This window comes from Mastigoproctus giganteus, chromosome 5 (genome assembly GCF_048544385.1).
Source record: "Mastigoproctus giganteus isolate SK-2022 chromosome 5, ASM4854438v1, whole genome shotgun sequence".
Classification (NCBI taxonomy): domain Eukaryota; kingdom Metazoa; phylum Arthropoda; class Arachnida; order Uropygi; family Thelyphonidae; genus Mastigoproctus; species Mastigoproctus giganteus.
The window spans coordinates 238,148,459-238,161,661 of NC_143579.1; the positions used below are offsets into that span (position 1 = coordinate 238,148,459).

General features: G+C 35.9%; 1 protein-coding gene across 16 annotated transcripts in view; it reads right to left on the reverse strand.

Annotated features, from left to right (window-relative positions):
• The window catches only part of LOC150086311 (uncharacterized), a 452,317-nt gene that overhangs the window by 365,358 nt on the left and 73,756 nt on the right, over window positions 1–13,203 (reverse strand). The window contains exon 1 of one of the 16 annotated variants that reach the window (XM_090374472.1): window positions 5,634–5,696. The exons of 14 other annotated variants lie outside the window; for them this stretch is intronic. The gene's annotated coding sequence lies outside the window, so the exon portion shown is untranslated. Of the gene's footprint in view, window positions 1–5,633; window positions 5,697–13,203 lie in introns of those variants that run through there. One more of the 16 variants, XM_090374485.1, reaches the window with a different exon arrangement.

Consider the following 13,203-nt stretch of genomic DNA (forward strand, 5'->3'; position numbering starts at 1 on the left):
ACTATGCTACTTTTCTTTGCATTCCTAGCCAACGACTTCTTGGAATCTGTCTTTGCCTGCCTAACCCCCTTTATAGCTTGATTGCCAACTAGTTTATACTTACTGTTTTCTGTACCCCCTGATAATTTATAATCATCCCATGCAGTTTTCTCCTATGTCACTAGTTTCATCAGCTCATCTTTCATACATTTTGATTTGATTTGATAGTTGTTGGCGCATCGGCTTCTGTGACCATATTGCACCTCCCAAAGTTTTTGCAGTACTTTGATCCAAGCCCGAGGCGGGAATCGAACCCGCGACCTTTGGGTTGCCGGGCAGGTACTTTACCCACTCGGCTAGCCCGGTCGGCATTTAATTGGTATGAAAAGTTTGGTTGCTTTTACAATTACTTTGCTGAATGCTCCCATCTAGAATTTGCAGTTAATTAACATTATTGGTTGGTCCCCACTGAAAAACAATTTAAAAACTATGACCACTGTAGTTACTTTACTCAAGATCAGGGATATGAATTACATTTAATTTTAGCAAAGACCATTCTTAACAAGTATTCTCACTGGTTACTCCCCTAGTTCAAGTATAACTTTTGATACTGTTGTATAAATTATAACGATGTGGCATTAGGGGTAAGTTACAACTACAGGTAAAGGGACAGTGAAAGAGGAGCCAGCAGTTATAAATGACAACAGGTCTTGATGGATTAACGTAATGAATGGGATACTACAGCATTTGGTATTGGGTCCTTAACTATTTAACATTCATTAATGATATTGCTATTGGAATTTCAATATCACAGTTTGACAGGCAGAGTGGTTAATGACATTAATCAGGATATGCTACTTCAAAATCTGGGTCAATGTCATATGAACTTTTTTGGCCCAGACTTTCTTAGGTTTCTAAGCTTTACCAGCAAATGCCAAAAATAAAATATTGTTATATTGTTCTCAATAAAGAAACACTGACAACAAACAAAAATACTTCTAATATTTTTTATCCATCTGTCTGTATATGTTCATTCAAACATATCCCAGCTTCCAGAAATGCTAGGAAGAAAAAAAGTCAACTTATTGCTCAAAATTGGTATGACTGAGATTTAACATTGATATTGCTGATTATTACTGCCCAAATACAAGGTACTACATTTGGACACCAATAATCCCAGATGCAACATACCAGCTGAGCAACAATAATACATTTGGACACCAATAATCCCAGATGCAACATACAAGCTGAGCAACAATAAAACTGCAGCCATTGATAATGAAAAAGAACTGGGGTAACTGCTTATATGAAGCTCTCCAATCAGAGCTACAGAATGATAGGAGAGCTCATTGAGATCTGTCATACTCTTGTTATTCTCTTGCAGCTCATTGAGATCTGTCAGAGAGAAGCAAGAGAATAACAAAAGAGTATGTAACAACCTACAGGCAGCAAATGGGCAACTAGAAACAGCCTTACAGTCAAAACAAAAGTCAGGCCAAGCAAAGCTTATGTTAACAATTCAAAATTATTCACAAGGATAATATATAGCATTACTAGTAGTTTCATGAACAATAGAAGTCAATCACCAAAATAGTGATAATACTTTTCTCCCCAATCCTTTATAGCCACTCAAGCACAGGTAGGAGCACCAGCAGTTGGTACACAAGTCAGAAAATATATAGGAATTTTGCTAACAGGAATGAGGTGATTATCCATTTATATAATGGCAATGGTGAAGCCACATATTGCATACAGGTGTGCAGGCCTCATTTTAGGAAGGATGTCAAGTTGCTGGAAGAGAAGAGCAAAGAGATTAGTGAGGGGAACAAAAAGGGTGTTCTTACCAGGAAAGGTTTCAGTTCTGCAAATTACACCATCTAGAGACTAGGCACCTGCAAGGTGATCTGATCTGGTGTGTTTAAGGCTTTGAATGGTTTGAGCAAGCTCAATACTGATGGGATTCTTCCTTTTGCTCAGATTACAAACCCGAGGAGGCAAAAACTCAAATTAAGGAATGACAGTGGTAGAATAAATACACAGAAATTTGTCCTTCACCAGCAGGTAGTTGATTGCTGGGACAAACTTCCATCTGTCATTGAAATTGATAGCTTAAATACAGGGTGTGCAAAAAGTCTGAAACCAATGGTAAAAATGTTTTTCTTCACAGGTGAAAAATGGCATTAACACTAGATGAAAGGGTGGAGACAGTCTTCCTTAGTGGTCATCAGGGGTGGATCCAAAGAGAAGTGGTGGACAAGTTTAAGGCTAGACATCCTGAAAGGAATCTAATAATGCATAGCGCAGTTGGGAAACAAGTGAAGAAATTTAAAGAGACTGGATCCGTTGCCGACAAGCCTTGATATGGTCACCTTCCGTAAGTGAAGACCCTCAAGACCAGTGGAGGGGGCACCACGATCACCTGACCTTAACCTGCTGGACTTTGCATTTTGGGGATTCCCGAAGGCACACTATAAAAATCCAAGATCTTAGGGCACACTATAAAAATCTTAGGGAGAGAATTACCAAGGCTTCTGCTGCTGTCAATCCCACTATGATGAGAAGAATCCAAACAAACATGGTGCACTGGCTGAGAAAATGTGTGGAGAGTCAGTGTGGACATGCTGAACACATTGTAAATGAGAGTAAACATACAGAGTAAATTGCATTTGTTCCAGACTTTTTGGATACACTGTAAATTCAAGGAAGAACTGGACAAACTTTTGGAGTAGATGGATAGGTGAAATAGGAAGTGTTTTTTTTTTTTTTTGGCTGATGCCATATAAGCTTGCATCATATGCCTCTACTTCCATCTGGCTAATAACGCCAGATGGAAGTTCATTCCAACAAGCAATTACTCTATGGCTCTAAGCAAACTTTCACATATCTGTCCTGAAACCATTCTTCCTCAATTTATGTTCCCTTATATGTCATACAAGGGAAAATAAAAAATAAGAATCCATCAGCATTTATTTCACTCAATCTATTTAAAGCCTCACACACTCAGATCTCCTCACAGGCATCCAGTTTCCAAAACTAGTCTTTCTTGATAAGACTACATTTTCTTGTCTCTGAATAATCCTCTCCTCTGCAACTGTTCCAGCAATTCTACATTCTTCCAAAAATGAGGCTTGCAGACCTGCATATAGTAGCCCAGATGAGATACTAACCATTGCCTTATAATGGAATAATCTGATTAGACTGGTTTATGTCCCTTCTTAACTTATAAAAATCCCATCCGTGCATTTCCTACGACTAATCTCATCAATTCCTCTTACATTCATTTAAATCTAAACTTTGAATATCTCTTAATTAGTACAAGAAAGCCTAGTAAGCTTCTATAATTCTCTTGACTCTTCCCACTGAAAAACTGCAGTTAGTAGGATTATTTGGTCCTACTGAGAAGTATTGAACTGTCTACGACTATTGTAATAAACTGTACAAAAGCAAAATCCCTTCCCTTTACCCTTGACAGTATTTATATCTAAATTCCACCTAAGGTAAGTAAAATCACCTCCCTTTTATTCTTCACCTAAGGGCACCAAAAGACATAGCAGCACCCTGAATACAGAACTTTGTCAGCAGTGACAGAGGTAATTAGTTCAGCATTGTTTGAAAGTAACTACAGTGGTCCCAGGATTTTTTAAGGACGCTAAAGCAGTGTTTGGAAAATAAAGTTTTATCATCATGTAGCAGTAAAAAAACATTTTTATCATACAGCCCCTACCTGGGACTGCCACTGCATAACTCACATTTGGTGAGTATGGGCTTGACACATCCAGGGTCTAAGCTGGATATCATTCTTCTCTTTCTTGGTGATATACTTCTGACTCTTGTTCCTCCTCGCTATCAGGGTAACTAAATTTTTTTTTTTTTTCTGGCTGGTGCAGCAAAAGCCTCAGGCTTCCTTGTACCATATGACTAAATATAATAATAACCCAGGAAAGTAATGTGCAAACCCTGTTAAAATGTACACTACATTACAGCAATATGTAATTTAAATTAACTAAGAACATATTGCTGCTGATGAGAAATTCATAATAGTCAGTTAAAGACAAAAAAGCTCTTATTAAGAAAAAAAAATCCATATATTTAAAGATATTTGTCTGTCATAATGAAAGAATTTTTTCTTAGGATAAAATTCAAAACCTCTTTCACAAAAGAATATTGCCTCAACCTTAAGTGCATGACTGCTTGCTATTTGCTCACAAAATTGCAAGTTTACCACCTATTGCCATTTCCAGTATTTGATGTAAGATAACAAAAAGAAAAGTTAAGTCTGGCAGTCTATTACATTCCTTATAGCTAATAAAAAAATTTAGCCATCTGGTCTAAATAAATGGCCTGATCTTAGCAAAAAGAAAAAATGACATACTAAGAGTTCTACTAGTGAGAAGCATTACATACAAATTTAGGTACAAATCCAATGTATGTTAAAATACCTTTTTAAACATTTAACTCTCCACCTAATTTATTCTAAAAATATTGGTGACACCAATTGGCAATGCAACAAATAAATGATTAAACATTTAATTTTAAAAATGTTTTAATTTGATTTTTAGACTTTAACACAAATACTCCAAATTCAGTTTCACATCTAAAATTCTATTTAAATTTTAAAAAAATTCAAAAGCCATCTGTGACATTACAAACTCAAGTTTGATCTACACATTTAATACTATTTTACATTTAATAGTATTTAATATTATATCATTTAATATTTTTAAAAATAAGCTTTATTATAACATTTGTATTTTACCAAACTTCATTAATAAAAATTACCTGTATTAATAATCAGGGCTTACACCTTTGAAACTGTGTCACGGCTTTTCACAATGAAAAACTTACTTTCTTTTTATAAGTAAACTAGAATTTATTCATAATGCAGTCAGAAGTGGCGACCGAACTAAAACAGCTGTTGGAAGAATAAATCAAAATACCTATGGCACTCCTAAGCAAAAATACAGCAGTTCCCCTCAATAAAAAAAAAAAAAATAAATTCCATCATTAAATAAAGATTACATTAATGACAAATCGCTACAGATAATTACTGTAAAAAGATAACAGATGCTTGATTAAAGATTGATGAAAAACAGAATGCTACGCGCTGGATCAAAAGGAAAATAGTGTGAAGGGGTAGGGAGAAAGAATGGTTCAGTCGAAAGTTTAATAGAGCCTTAAGATTCGATACAATTAAATATACGTAAATTATGTTTTTGAAATATATTAAATATATTTCAAAAACCGCCTACTGTATATGAAAAATAAAAGTAACAAACAATTTGTAACTTTTATGAAAACACTTTCCATGTGACCCATTTTTGACTTTTAGATTGATTAATCTTGTTGACGCTTCGGCTTACACCGCCCCAAGAAGAATTACAGAAGTTTCTACTAAAACAACTTTAGCAAATTTTTTCTTAATACACATAACGTTTTGTGCAGACATGAACATCCAGTCAGACTAGATGAGCTCCCTCCTGTCTCGCTGCCTTTAAGGCAACGCACTTTAACAAGTTTCATAAAACTTGTTTAGGCGAAGTTTATTACCTGACCAGTTGGTGGCACTAATTCTGATATGCAATTTTCCTTAGGGTTTACATTCGCTTTCTCAAAACTATCAAAATTTCTGAATGAAATCAGAATTAAACTCTTACCTACTGAAACGTGTAATATTTTGAAGTTGTATGTCCATATACCGCTCAACTGAAAATACACTAGACCATACAGCACTCAACAAGACTACAACATACCCGGTCAAATCACTTTACCAATCTCCAGATATTTATATAACGGTTAACGCGCCACCTAGTGATCACTAACTGCTTCAGTAGGTGATAGTGATTTTGTACGGGATTTTTGAAAATCTAAAGAAACAAGAAGTGATATAGAAGGTAGTTCATAGCAATATAGAAAGTTCAGAGATGTCATTTGGAATACTGAACTTTGCCACATCATTAGAAATTAAGAAATACAATTACTTATTAAATAAAATTTAACAAAAATTATATTTCTTATAAATTAATCAACAGATTATTAACTTTATTTTGAAACATTAAATAAGTAGAAACTAAATATCTAACTTAATCATATTAAAGAATATAAAATTGAGACAATATTCAACATCTCCCATAAGCGAGCTCACGATGTTATGATAAATGTTTTATAATGAAGATTTATGTTTAATAAAGAAGGTTTCTTCGACGTGGGTCCGTAAAACACTGAATGAGGTATCAAAAACAGGAAAAGTCAGGTATTGTCATGGGATTGTGTAGCATTTTGAAGCTAATGAAGCTGTTTTTGGAGCAGTATGTCGCTATAGACAACACATGAGTGCACCATTTCAACCCTGAAACATAAGAACAATCGAAATAGTAGAGGCATCCCTCCTAAAGGTTTCTTGTGCAGAAGTCAACTGGGAAAATCATGGCATCCGTCTTCTGGAATGCAGAAGGAGTGATCATGGTTGATTTCCTGGAACGAGTATTATTCCAACCTACCGAGACGTTTCTGCGAAGAACTGAAGCTGAAGAGGCGCGAGAACATTGGCCAAAGGCTTTATCTTGCATCAAGGCATCATCACAAACCTAACCTAACCAGCACATACAGCGTTTATGACTCGGGAAACACTGCGTAACTGTGAATTCGTACCATTAAAGTATCCACCGTATTTGGCTTCATCGGACTATTTTCTATTTCTAAATCTCAAGAAATGGACTTGGAAGGACAGAAATTCGACAGTAACAATGCTGTGATGGATACAATCAGCAACTGTTTGAGTCAAAATCTGAATTTTATTTGAGGGGGTTACAAAAGTTAGCGGAACAAATATTGTGTACCTTGAAGTACGTAGTATGTGTTCCAATTTTCCCAGGCTCTAGAGAGTGGATGATTTTCCCCTCCTGAGTTTCGCTAAGATTGTATTGAACTAACAATGAAGTTCAGTAATGTGATTATACCGGCTAGTTTTATGTGTCTTTTGCTTGATGCACTATTTATCATCAATGAAACCATGAATCCAGCTGTCCATTTTGACATTCTGAATATTTCTGCCTTATCTGCATTATGAAAATTCCTTCAGGGTTACAATTATTTTGACAATGTAAGATATGCTGTGCTCGAAAATGTTTTGGAACACTATTAAATATCCACTTAAAAAAATGGACATCCAGATAAAATTTTAATGTTAAGTATGGCTCCGCATAGTTTTTTAATCGAGTACATTTTCAATAAGTTTATGTTATGTGGAGACTGGAATCTTGCTCCACTCCTCATATAAAGCTGCGACTATCGCTTAACTTGAATTAGGACGTGTTAGAACTCTTAGTAACACGTCCTAGTTCAAGTTGGATATGTTGTTGTTCTAAACATCCCAAAGGTATTCAACTGGATTTAGATCTGGGCTATAAATGGCAAGTTCCCCAATTTATTCTCCTCGAACTATTATTGAACTAAGCATGCTGTGACACAGTTGTTATCCTTTCATCATTCGTACACGTTTCTTTGTATAATATTTTTCTCAGTATTGAGCGAACTCTGTGAATCTCAAAGGATTTCACTCCTCAATCCAGAAAAATAGAACTGGTGCACATTGCTTAATAATGGGAAAATCAGAAATCTGAATTTACATGAACAATCAGCTAAGACGCTAAACGTATTTCCACCCAACCAGACTATGCGGTGTTATGCAGGAGATTTCAAAAATAGAAATAAATTGGCCTTAAAACCCTATAACAACAACAAGGTTATAAAGCATCAGCCAAAAAAAGAAAGAAAGAAAAAAAAAAGAAACTTCCCATATCACCTATCCATCCACTCCAACAATTTGAAAAAATTATCGGAGTGGATGGAGAGGTGATGAATTTAATAAAATTATTAAAACTACCCATCTCCACAACAGATGAAAATTTGTTTCCACAGTCAATGAGAGGCTGGCTGATGGAAAACCTCTGCACATCTACCCTGCAACCATTCTTCCTCAATTTAAATTTATGCTCCCTTGTGTGTGTGTGTGTGTGTGTGTGTGTGTGTGTGTGTGTGTGTGTGTGTGTGTGTGTGTGTGTGTGTGTGTGTGTGTGTGTGTGTGTGTGTGTGTGTGTGTGTGTGTGTGTGTGTGTGTGTGTGCGTGCGTGCGTGCGCGCGCGCGCGTGCGTGTGTGCAGTCTGAGTAAGAGGAAGAATGCCATCAACACTGAGCTTACTTAATCCATTGAAAGCCTTAAATGGATTGAGCAGGCTCAATGTTGATGGGATTCTTCCTCTTGCTCAGATTACAAGCTTTAGTAGGCATAAACTCAAATTGATAAACTCTGTATATCATTAACAAAACACCATGAACTACACTGGAAGCGCCTGCCTGCATTGCTCAGAGAACTTCATATCATACAATTACCACAAGTCTTTTTTCATTTTCTACTACCTTGATTTGATACATTAATGTATAATTGATACATTAATCTGGGACTATTGCTATCCATATGCAGAACCTTGCTTTTGTCAATGTTAAATGCCATTTCTCAGCCCATCTGCCTAATTTTTCTAGATCATGTTTCAGTAGTTTACCTTGATTACTGTCATTAACCACCTTCCCAATCTTTGTCACATTAAGCCTGATATACCCTCATCAATATCATGAATAAATACAGAATACAATAATGGACTCATCATTGATCCCTGGGGAACTTCACTAATAACATTGATTTATGAAGAGCAGTGTTTATTAATAACCACTCTCTCTCTCTCTCTCTCTCTCTCTCTCTCTCTCTCTCTCTCTCTCTCTCTCTCTCTCTCTCTCTTCTCCCACTCAACCATCCCTTAATCCATAGCAGTAATTGACCTTAATACCACTCGGCTACAATTTATAGAGCAGTCTCAGCAGTCTTTTATGCACAATAATATCAAAAGCTTTTCTGGAATCCAAGTAAATGATGTCAAAATTATATTTTTGCATCCAGTCCCTTTGTTACTGCATAATTTTATCCAATGAAATTGGTCAGAGAAAATTGTTCCGTAACAAACCCATGCTGTGACTGCAGTATAATCGCATTCCTGTCTAGATGGTCTTTGTGACTCTATTATTTTCCCTGGAACAAAAGTTAAGCTAATAGATCTGTAATTGCTCGTCACCTTTTGTGAACTGGGGATACAATTGCAATCTCCAGTCCATAGGAACCAAGAACTCCCCTCCCCTGAATTTATGGATGCTCTCATAATTATGGCTTAGGGTTTGCTTATCTCCTTTGCTGCTTCCATTAATATAATTGGATAGATCCCATCCACCCCAGGTGCCTTTTTTATGTTTAGCTTCAACAATTTCTCTTCCACTTTCCTGTCAGTTATCACAAAATCATTTAGTTACCTGTTAACGTTTGATAAACTTTTGGTATCCCCTTCCCTAAAGAATTCCTCCTGAGTGAATGTAGATGCAAAAGTTTGCAAGTTAGAAAGAATGTAAGAACATCATCGTATGTATTATCACGTGGGTTTGAACCACTGTCACTCAAGCGCATACACCATACTTTGCCCTTGTGTTAACCACTTGGCTAACAGCTGCACGTTCCGTTGAAATCAGTTTTGTACAGTGCAATGCATATGGCTCCGGAAAGCAAAAAGAGAAATTTAAACTATTTCTAGCTAATTCTGAAATAGATGAAATTAATTTTTTTTTGGTTAATTATATCTCAGTACTTTACAGTTTTGTATTTTTTTATTATTTTGTCAGATAAAATAATAACTAGATGAAATATAAAATAAATAGTACACAGATGTGTTCTTAAACACTGAAAATTTCCGGATTTTTTTTGTGATAGAAATTATTTATTAGATAAATTAATTTCTAAAGGTCTAATAATCTGGAATATCTGATAAACGCGTACAATTGAACATATATAGACCTAGTAAACCGGGCTAATATTTTAGTTGGGCGTTATCAGCTATACAGGGTAGGTGTCGCTATATTTGGGCAGTCAGTCAACTTTTTGATATTTTTATGCAACACAAAACACGCGCTATTTTCTATCTCTTGTGCAATGTCATCCTGCCACACACTGAAGCCAATTCCTGTTGCAAAATAGGAAACTGTCAGAAATTAGTTTCTTTGAATCCAGCTCAATGGATGTTTCTTCCAACTCAGTAGAATTTTTTTATCGCATAGCACAAAAAGTCCTAATTTGGTTACTTCTAAAGTTAAGTATAAGTAGAATAATGTAAAAGTTGACTGAAAAACAATAAGACATAACAAATCATTATTTTAATTTGTGAAAACATCTTTGGTGGCACCAACTAAATGTCGGACTGAAGTAAAACCAATATGTCACAAAAATGACGTCATTTCCGTCACAATCATACTTCCTACAGTAGTAACTGCAGGAAGCATGATTGTGACGTCATACTATTCAACAAACGGGTAATTAGGCTATTGGCTTGGATTTCGCTAACCTCTTCCAAACGTTGATTCGGTAGAGTAAGTAGCGGGCGTGAGCATAAAGCGTTACATTGTTCATAACTACGGTTCTGATTTTCGTCAGAGTTGTTTTCATATAAAACATCTTTCGTGCGTACAGGGTACACACACGATTTTTTTTCAACACCATATTCATATGAATTTAGCATCACCTCACCTTTTTGTTTTTTTTAAGCTTCCTCCAATTCTATTCTGTTTTTAAGACTTTTTTTTACCTCCTGTTTCCGCAAGAAATCAGCAGCCATTAGTTCCATACACAACTTATCTAATTCCTTTATCTAGTTTCTTAAATTCCAATCTTAATAAATAATAACAACGAAATATAAGAGACGCAAATTAAAGGTTAAATACAGTGATTATGTGAGCTGCACTTAAGAATTCATCATTTAAGAAATCTGCACACCCTCTAGATTTCTTTCCCATTATCAAAATATCGACAATTTCACTAACATAAAAAAAATAAAAATCATTACTTTTTTTTTTTTTTTCCAAGTTCTTCCAATCATTATTAGGCTTAATTAGCGATATTATTTGTTTGTTCTGAAAATCGGGAAAAAAACAATTGTTAAAGATTGCCACAATAAGTAGTAAGTAAGTCTTGTATTGCTACAATGAGTAAATCTAGTAGAAATGCGACACCATAATTAGTATTTTAATTAGTTTTTGCTATTTTTAAACGCTAATTCTTGAAAATAAATAATAAAGCTAATGCTAGAAAAAAATCGCTTTTTAATTTCTGTAGAATAAATTTATGCGGATTATTCCCAAAGTTCCTTCAAATGAATTTTATATCATTAGGAAGGAGGAGTTTATTTACTCACATTTTCTGTTTTTATAATTTGAATATACTATCCTATAAAAAGTATTCGGACACCAGAAAGTTTTGAAAAACTCTCGTTTTAACGAACAAATTAGTGAGGCGTATGCCCATCTTTGGTCCCAATGACAACAACGATCTGTTGACGTGTCCATTCCTCCTTCAGTGCAGTCACCAAATCATCGATAGAAGATGGGTGTATTGGTCCCTCCCTGATCCGTTGTTCCAGACTGGAGTGAACTGGAACACTTTTCGATCGAACACTTTTAGGGATGAACTGGAACTTCCAGCTCATCCCAAAAGTGTTCGATCAGATTCAAGTCTGTACTCTTAGCCGGCCAAGCCAATTGTACTTCATGTTCCTCAAATCAGATTTTTATATATTGCACGCTCCATGGTATTTTGACGTTGGAGTGTGAAGAGCTCGTTTCCATAGAACTTCCGGAGTGTGGGGGGAGGGAATTTTCCGAGTTGCCAGTACGGTTAAAAATTTATAGTTTTTGGCACTACAATCAAAGGTCCTATCTGAACTACGAGAAGCAGCCAACATCACGACTCCCTCTCCTCATAATCTCATAGTGGGCACCACACCACCATTGATATGAAGACGCTGTTAACGCGACTTTTCGCTGCTTAGGATCTATTCCCACCTTGGCCCATGAATGATGGACTAGACATCATTGTAAACCACGCCTGACATTCATTGGTGTGATGTCATGTGGTGATTTGCGAGCAGCAGCTCGGCTGTGAAAACTTATGCAGTACATTTTCCTACGGAAGGTCAGTTCCTTTTCATCATTTGCTTCAGGGACCGTCAATTCCTACCCCCCCCCCCGATTGTTTGTTGACATCTACAGCGTTTTCTTTCTTACATATTTTCACTATACCTGTATGAAGCTATTGAAATTACCCATAAAAGTTTTTTCGTGATTCATTCTGCTTGTTTGTAATATCTCTGCTGTTATTTGCACACCTTCAAACCTGTTCCTGCTTTGCATATATCTGGTTCGCACCGTTCATAAGAATATTTTTGGATAATTGTACATGTACATATACCTAAATTAACTAATATGCCCTTTAAAATTCACAAATATATATTTTTTTAAAATAATATGTATAATGAATAATTAATATCTTTACACATCGAAATGAAAGTATTTTGTATTTAAATAGGATTTATTTGTAATATCTTGCTAGCTAACCGGGCTGTCCAGGAATTTACAATAACACGAAGAATACCAATAACAATAATAATATATTTAACTCCCGGGGCTCACATCTAGTGAGTATGTGATTGGCACACCCAGGGTCCCGAGTCGAGTTGGATATCATCATTCTTCTCTTTCTTGGTGATTCCCTTCTATTTTTGACTGTCTCTCTCTCAGGGTAACTCGAGAACTTTTTTTTTTTCCTGATGCATCATAAGCCTCAGGCTTCCTTGCACCATATGGCTATTATTATTATTATTATTATTATTATTATTATTATTATTATTATTATTGTTGTTGTTGCTCTTATATTATTTCTCCCTGATTGGGGGAATCCACTCCGTGACGGGTACTGCTACCAAGTACACAGGGTGGTTGTAAAATCTGGTGTTACTGTTGGTCGAGGAAATCTCTGACTGTCCTACAGGTGTACAGGATTGCGACTTTCTGGAGTTCCTTGTAGGTGTTCTCTGGGAGACCTATTGCTGCTAGGCTGCTATGTAGAGTCTTTGGCACCATACCGGTGGTTGACACGATGATCGGGATGGTTGATACTTCTTGAATATGCCGCATCTCCTTGACCTCATGTCTCAGGTTCGTCTACTTCCTAATTTTTTCCTCATGGGTTTTCTGGACATTGCTAGTGTTGGGCACCGCTATAATATATTTAACTATAATGCATGTCAATCATGTAGGTAGCCTTTTCCATCTTGTCCACAAGGGTTATGTCCGGTCTGATGT